The 8,144-nt window shown below is 35.7% G+C and overlaps 1 pseudogene; it reads right to left on the bottom strand.

Annotated features, from left to right (window-relative positions):
- Positions 1-348: 348 nt before the first annotated feature.
- On the bottom strand, positions 349-861 carry LOC127677943 (bifunctional phosphoribosylaminoimidazole carboxylase/phosphoribosylaminoimidazole succinocarboxamide synthetase-like; annotated as a pseudogene).
- Between the last annotated feature and the right edge of the window lie 7,283 nt (positions 862-8,144).

Raw genomic sequence — 8,144 nt, 5'->3', positions numbered from 1 at the left:
AGAATGACCAGGCTTCATGGGTCTCTAACCATTGCTTCTGCATGCTTCTGCCACAAATACAGTAGGGATGCCACCCACTTCAAGTTCTGTTTTTTGATTCTCAAGCTTTCAGCTAATTTTTTACAAGCAGATGTTACTCATGGTTCACATGAGATTCCTAAATTTTCACAGACCTTATGGATTTTGCTCTCAGTTATCAGAATTTGAACTCATCGATATTGTGACCATACTCTGACATATTAAAAAAGCCAGTCTATCTGCAATACACTCAGAGTTATCTTTATCATACAGAGCCCCTCCAATGTCATCTCTTGGAGATGCGCTAAGACTGTCATTGTGCTGGCTCAGTTATGATAAGCAGAGGCTAGAGGAATTAATCAATGACTTCAACAAGAACAATCTCTTTGGTTGTTATATCAACACCCAATTAAATCTTTCTATCAACCAGTGTGCAGTTCTTATGCAGTCCAGGTTTCATAAATATTTCAAAAAAGTTTGGCTAGTGTGAACCATGCTCCTCAGCTCACCATGGATCATTATTGGCGTCTTCTATAAAGTATGTCTCCTCTTTCCATGCTTAAGACTTGCATACATGCTTTATACCAGGATTTAAGAACCAGTTGAATCCTTGGGCATACCCATTCAGTTGGAATCATTTCACACTGGGGTGCAATGAAAGCTGCCACTCCACCTTTTCTGCTGAAAGCAGTTTTGATACATGCTTCCTGCAACAACTGAAAGATGCAGCTGGTAGTTTTATTGGCCTTGGCAGCATTGCCTTTCAGGTGATTCTTTCTATATGTTTTTGGCTATAATTCTGTCCTTGGACTGCAAGACTTTCTGGATTACCTGATGATTCATAGGCTTCTTTTATTTGCCCTTATGAGCTTTCTACTGGTGCTCAATACCCTTTCTGTACCATTATCCACAGTGGGCTAAGTTTGGAGATAAAGCAGGAAATAAAGGTAGCAACTCTCTCCTACAGATGCTTTTGGGTTTTATGAGAGATGATTTATCAGTTGTTAGTCTTATTTCCCATGTTATTAGATTCCTATTCAGAAAATCTTCACTTGTGCTAAACGTTAAGGTATGTTCAGTTTTTCTTCTATAAATTTTAGGAAATTGGGACTCATGTAAAATACCTTGGTCTATTTGGAGATAATATTTGCATAAAATGAAAGATAATGATCTACTTCCATTATTCTATATGTCCTTATCAAGTCTAGGTATCACCTCTTGCTGAAGATGTTGTCTTTCTCTGTGGGAACATGGGCTTTTAAGTGAGCCCTTAATTCTCTTCCACTGATCAATGTGTCTCTTTTAATTTCACTACAATGATGTTCTTGTTATTGTCATATTTAAAATCAGAGATGGTGATACCTTTAAAAGTGTTTTGCTGTGTGGAATTGTGGTGAGTATCTAGAGTCTTTTGTACTATAGTCTTGTCTCACTTGTGAATTCTGTCTTTAATTTGTGGATTTTAGCTTATACCTAACAGAGAAGTTAGGGGATTAGGAAGGGACAGTAGATATGACATAGATTACTTGAAAAGTAATACAGGCAAAATGAAATTAGAGTTATAAAATACCAGATGTGGAAAAATGGAAGCAGGATGAGACATTGGAAGATAGGGTGGTAGACCAGGTGATGAGAAAAATAGTTAGTCTAAATCATGGCTACATTAAAAAGTCATATGGCAACCTATTCTCTAGCAACTAAACTAAGGAATTTAATTATAAAAGGTAGGAGAACACACATACTGTAAACAAACAAAAATGGGGATGGAGATAGAGGATTAGAGTTTTAAGGTAAGGCATGGGATGCATGGACAAGCAAACAAAATCAGTAAGAAAAAAATTACTAAAGAATAAGGGTCTTTGAAAATGCCTTATGAAAGTCTAGTAGTTTATAAACTAATTTCAGTAGTTTTATTTATTTTTAAAGTATTTCAAATGTATATACCCTGTATGACTAAAAAGAACTGCTTTCAAAAGACCAGAATGCTAAAGAAAATCAATACTAGGCACAGGCATGTAATAGGAGTAATTAGGACAGAGATTTCTAGGACTAATAAGCAAAAAACAAAAAACAAAACAAAACAAAAATTGCATTTTTCTAAAATTGTTTCACAGTGCCCCAAATTTGTGGTATTGTAAGACATTATACTAATTCTAGATAAAGTAGCAATAATTTTCAATCACTAAAAATTCTGAAAAGAATTCTTTTCAGCAAAAGACAGAATCGATTTGATTTAATCTGTTTATTCACTTAAGCTATAGTAAGAGGAAAGAATTTCTTCCAAGGGTACTTATTATTCCTCATAGAAATTCTAGTTCTTTTAGTTAACACATGAATAGCAAGGAAAGAATATGCCATTTTCTGGCTGTGTCTAATTTACAAAATTAGCCACTGAAGTTAACATAAAGCGATGGGCATCGGTGATTTAATTGTGATCTTTCCCGCCACTTGTTACATTCTAAAAGGAGACAAGAAGCAAAAAATCAGTAGCATTGGAGATTTATTTTTTTTTTAAAAAAAATTAGGTTGATTAAATGTCCCTTTTATCGGTGTGTTTTTAGAGTATTACTTTACATTCGTGAAATCCTAGACTCTTAGTTACAGAGATTTCTGCATGAAGTAATAGTTTTCTGTAAAATAATAGCTGCTCAGGAAGAAAAAAATTAATCATGAAACTTTGATCTGAAAAGAATCCATGTAAACCTCCAGTCCAGTATTTTTAATTTACACTTGATGAGATCTTACTCAGCTAGAAAAAACTTCTCCAAATATTATCTTTGTTCCTCTTTTCATCAAGTTAATGAGATCTACAAATTGATTAAATATGCACTTTGTTTTTAAGAAAAACAGTCTCCAATTTTAGGAGTTTGATGTAAATGGTATGCCTCATGGTAGGTAAAATTTTGAGGGAATAGATCTTTTGGTAACTTTGTACACTTAGAAAATAATTGGTTATAAAAAGGTATAAATAAATTTCAGAAAAAAAATTGATACAATTAATTTCAATTTAGCTGTGGTATGAGGTACATCAAAGGTAAGTTCTGTATACAATATACTAGAGCCTAATCAATAGCAAAGGGATCTTTTGATCTTACAAAAACTTCCAGGCATTATAAAATGTACCAGTGACTGATGAATGGGTCAGTGAGGGGAGGGGAGAGAAGAGAAAGCCTCCAGAATTGGACAAAAACACAATATTTTGCTATTAAAGGAAAAGCAATCCCAAGAAGTAGATTTACAGCATTAAGTGGTTATGTTAAAAAAGAAGAATAAGAAGAAACATAAATAGATGAAATAATAGTGATCCCCCTGAGTCTAGAAATTCAAAAACAAAACAAACCTGAAAACATCAGGTGAAAGGAACTTTTAAAAGGACAGAAATCAATGAATTCAAAACAAAAATTCAAATAAGAAGAGCGAATGAACCTAAAAGCCCATTCTTTAAAGAGAGGAAATATTGGCAAATCCTTTGCTGAGTTATTCCAAAGAAGGGAGAAGACCTTAGTTAATAAAACAGTAAGTGAATAAATAAATAATAGTCACCAAAAGTTCAACAATTTATAAAGTAAACCTTAAAAATTTTAAGTTCGTTAAAGAGGAAAAGTTAAAGGAAATGGTTGAGTTTCCAGACAAATCACAACCACCAAAGTTAAATAACAAGAAGATCAACAACTTAAGGAGACATGTAACAATTAAGGAGATTAAAACAGTAATAAAAGTCTTCTCAATAAAGCAGCACAGATACATTCACAACAGAATTAGTACTAAGCTTTTAGCCAACTACAATCAATTCTTCTCAAATTATTTTAAAAGTAGAAATAGGAAAAGTTCTAAGCTCCTATGAACCAGAATTACTCTAATACCAAAGCCAGGTAGATATAAAGGAAAACAACACATTGCACATCAATATCCATGGTGAGTATAGGTGCAAAACTCTTGAAGGAAAAAACCACGCTGAATATAGACATTCATCTAAAAGTTATAAACCATGATCATATTGGCTTTATTGTGGAGATTTGGGTATATTTAAACATATATAATCCCATAAGTCTAATAAATCATATAAATGATTTATTAACAACAAAAGCCACACAATCATCATAATAGATGCTGAAAAGACATTTTAACAGAAATTCAACATGACATCATGACAAAATTTCTATAGAGAATGTGACTTGAGAGAAAATATATTAATATAATAAGGGTTATAAATTACAAACCTACCACTAACATTATCCTAAATGGACAGAAACAGAAATGTAGAAATACCATTAAAATCAGATTATTGAAATGACAGGAATATCACTATGCCCATGTTTTTTGTTTGTTTGTTTGTTTTTTTATAAGTATACTAATAGAAGCCCTGGTTAGAGCAGTAAGGAAAGAAAAAGCAATTCAAAGGGTACAAATAGAAAAGAAGTCAAATTAGCCCTATTTGATGGTGTTTTAATATTGTACAAAAGATTCCACCAAAACCCAGAAATGATCAAAACTTTCAACATATGGTAATATACAAATTTAAATTTTAGAATGGATTGGTCCTTTTACACATTAATATCAAACATGCATACAAAAATCATAGAACCACTTCCATTCCACGGGTTTATAAGACATAGAATGGACTCTGTCAGTCACAGAGGTGAGAGATGTTTTCAACAGGAAACCTTAAATCCATAATGAAAGAATTTCAGTAAAAGGCAGTTTCTACAAGCTGGGCAGCCATGAGGTTTGCTGGACATACCCGTCATTCTGAGCGAGAAAAGTCAACTTTTCATTTATCTTTTTTTTATGTTTTTTATTGTTGTTGTTGCTTTCCAATAACTTTTCTTGATATTATATGATTCCTTACTTTTTCATTAAACTTTTGCTCACTACCAGGAGGCTGCTTAAGCTTAATATGCCTGACCTTCTTGTCAGCATCAATGGCACCTTCTCCCCAGCCAAGTACCTTTTCACAGCACTTTCCTCTTTGTTTACGCAGTCTCTGAGGTTTGCAGCACACTTGTGCTGGGGTGTATGTATTATTTTTAAACTTTAGCAAAATTATTGTCTACTGTCTTTGAATCTACACTGAAGTTATTTTATTAATATGACTATGAACCATAAACAAGTACCAGATTTCTCTGGTCTCATATAGAGATCCATATGAGACACACTTCCAAATTCTATTAACATATTTGATAATGCCTCAGGGGGTATGACAGAAGTATCTCTAAAGATAAAACAGATAACTACCTTTATCTTTCTTTTTGTTTATATTTCTTTTCTTTATTTTATTTTATACTCCAGATTTTATTTCCCTCCCGGATCACCCTCTGACTTTTCCACATCCCATACCTCCTCCCTCTCCCCTTGTTTCTACTAGAATATCCCTGTCACCACTACCACCACAGACCTCTAACTGGATGTTCTTGAGGCATCCAGTCTCTTGAGAGTTAGGTACATTTTCTCTGACTAAACCCAGACCCGGCAGTCCTCTGCTGTATGTGTGTGTGTGTGTGTGTGTGTGTGTGTGTGTGTGTGTGTGTGTATGTGTAGGAGGCTTATATATCAGCTGGTGTATGCTGCCTGGTTGGTTGTCCAGTGTTTGAGAGATCTCAGGGATCCAGATTAATTGAGACTACTGGTCCTCTTTTAGGGTTACCCTCTTCCTCAACTTCCAACGTTTCTCTAATTCAGCAAAAGGGGCCACCAGTTCCTGTCCATTGTTTGGATACAAATATCTGCATCTGATTCTAAACACTCCCTCTCCTTGCATTTCATCTAGGGTCCCTCCCTTTGAGTCCTGGGGAAAGAAATCTTCACTCACCCCACATCTGATAGAGGACTAATTTCCAAAATATGTAAAGAACTCAAGAAGCTAACTACCAAAAATCCAAACAACGCAATCAAAAAAATGGAGTATAGAACTAAACCAAGAATTCACAACAGGAATCTGAGAAGGCTGAAAAACACCTAAAAAAAAGTTCAACGACCTTAGTGATCAGAGAAAGGCAATGTACACCAATCAAAATTGCTAAAATCAAAACCTTAGATGACAACACATGTTGAAGAGCATGTGGAGAAAAAGGAACACTCCTCCACTGCTGGTGGGATTGCAAACTGGTACAACCACTCTGGAATTCAATCTGGAGTTTCCTCAGAAAATTGGAATAGATCTACATGAAGAGTCAGCAATTCCACTCTTGGGAATATATTCCCCCCGCCCCCATGTCACAGGGTCACATGTTCCACTGTGTTCGTTGCGATACTCAAAATATCCTTATTTGTGATACCCAGAAGCTGGAAACAACCCCGCTGTCTCATGACAGAATAATGGATACAGAAAATGTGGTTCATTTACACAGTGGAATACTACACAGCTATTCCTGTGTTTTTCAGGCAAATAGATGGAACTAGACAATATCATTCTGAGTGAGGTAACTCAGACCCAAAAGAACAAGCATGGTATGTACTCACTAATAAGTGTATATTACCCCACCCCACCCCAAAACGCGCAGAATACCCAAGAAACCGTGCACAGAAACCAAAAAGATCAACAAGCTAAAGGGCCCAAGTGAGGAGGCCTCAGACCCACTTCACTTGCGAGCGAGAAGAAAATACCACTTGTGAGCAAGAAGAAAATAATCACAAGGTGGGAAGGTGGGGCCTGAGAGGGAAATGGGACAGTGAAGGGGATGGAGAGAGGAACATGATCCTGTTTTGGGTGAGGGAAAAGGACTGAAGTCCTGAGGGCCAGCATAAAGAATGGAAACAGGCAACATCACAGCGGGAGGTAGTAGGTTGGGAGGACCCTTCAGAATGTAGGGAATTTTACCTTCCTGAAAAGAAATAGCCTGTTTCTTCCAATGGCTTGCTTTCTTGTGTTCTTTTTTTCCATTCATCTCTTACTGTAGGATCCATATGAGCTAAATAATACTATGCCGAATTCTTTGTCTGCTCCGTTATTTTCATTATCACAGGATTTCCTTCACAATGCAGGGAAAATTGGATAAGATTTTTGGGAAAGAATGAAAAAAGAGTGTCTTGTTTTGGTTCTATTCTATATTGTATTCTGTCAATTTTTTCTGACTGGTTAATAATACCACCAAAGGCTGCCAATGTTTTAAATAAATATTAACTATTTCTAAGGAGTTGATTTTTAGGGGTCTTAAATTTCTGAGAACCTGGACAGTCACAGATCTGTCTGTTCACAATCCACTCCAATGCTTGGTTTGGACAAAATTCGGTCACTTCTTGGCCAATTCCTCTGTATACTACCAGAACAATAGCACCATCTATGGGTACTGGAAACTCCATCACAGTTGTTCTATTTATTTCATGATCTCCCTTCCCACAACAGTGTAGACCTCAGAGCTGAGAGCCAGAGTTAAATAAAATCCAGACTCCATCATTTGGTCTTCACCATCACAGTTTGTGACAATCCATATGAGCTTCCATTTCTTACTTTAAGATCATGGAATTGCTTCAATTTCTTTGTATTGATACTTTGGAGCAATTTAACCGAGGAAAATCTCTCTTGCTCCATCCATGTTAATATCACTTGTGTGCTTGGTTGTTGTGTTGCAAACAACATTTAATCTATATGATTGGTAGAGCTTATAGGCACGCATGTTCTGATAGGGAATGTGCTTATTTTATTGTGTAATCGTGTGCATCATAGGCAGAAAATAGCCATGTGACTTTCTCACAATTTGTTGACCTTATCAAAATAGAAGCAACTGTGTAACTTTATAGAAAGTGATGCAATCACTATGTCCATCGCCAGGTCTTCATCATTATCATGGTTAGTAACATCTTCAAAATGGCTGCAACCTTGTGAACTCACCAGTATCTTTGCTAATTTAACCACAAAACATAATCATATAAATAAATTGTGTTACTCATAAAACTTCCCAATCACACTGAATCTTCAAGGTTCATAACAAAGTAGGAGTTTTCTCCACCACAGGTGTCAAGTCCCAATTCCCAAGCCTCTTTTTCCAATCCCCATTCCCTTCGTTTTTTCACCTCTCTGAATACACAATGTGATCTAGAAAATAGGAGATCCAGATGAGCTTTATTGCCATGTGATACGGTCAATGAATTTCTTATATCAGGCTAAGGGTGGAATATCAGACCTCTGT

The sequence above is a fragment of the Apodemus sylvaticus genome, chromosome 2, assembly GCF_947179515.1.
Source record: "Apodemus sylvaticus chromosome 2, mApoSyl1.1, whole genome shotgun sequence".
Taxonomy (NCBI): Eukaryota; Metazoa; Chordata; class Mammalia; order Rodentia; family Muridae; genus Apodemus; species Apodemus sylvaticus.
The sequence above is the reverse complement of the archived record's forward strand: the minus strand, read 5'-3'. Positions and strand labels throughout refer to the sequence as shown.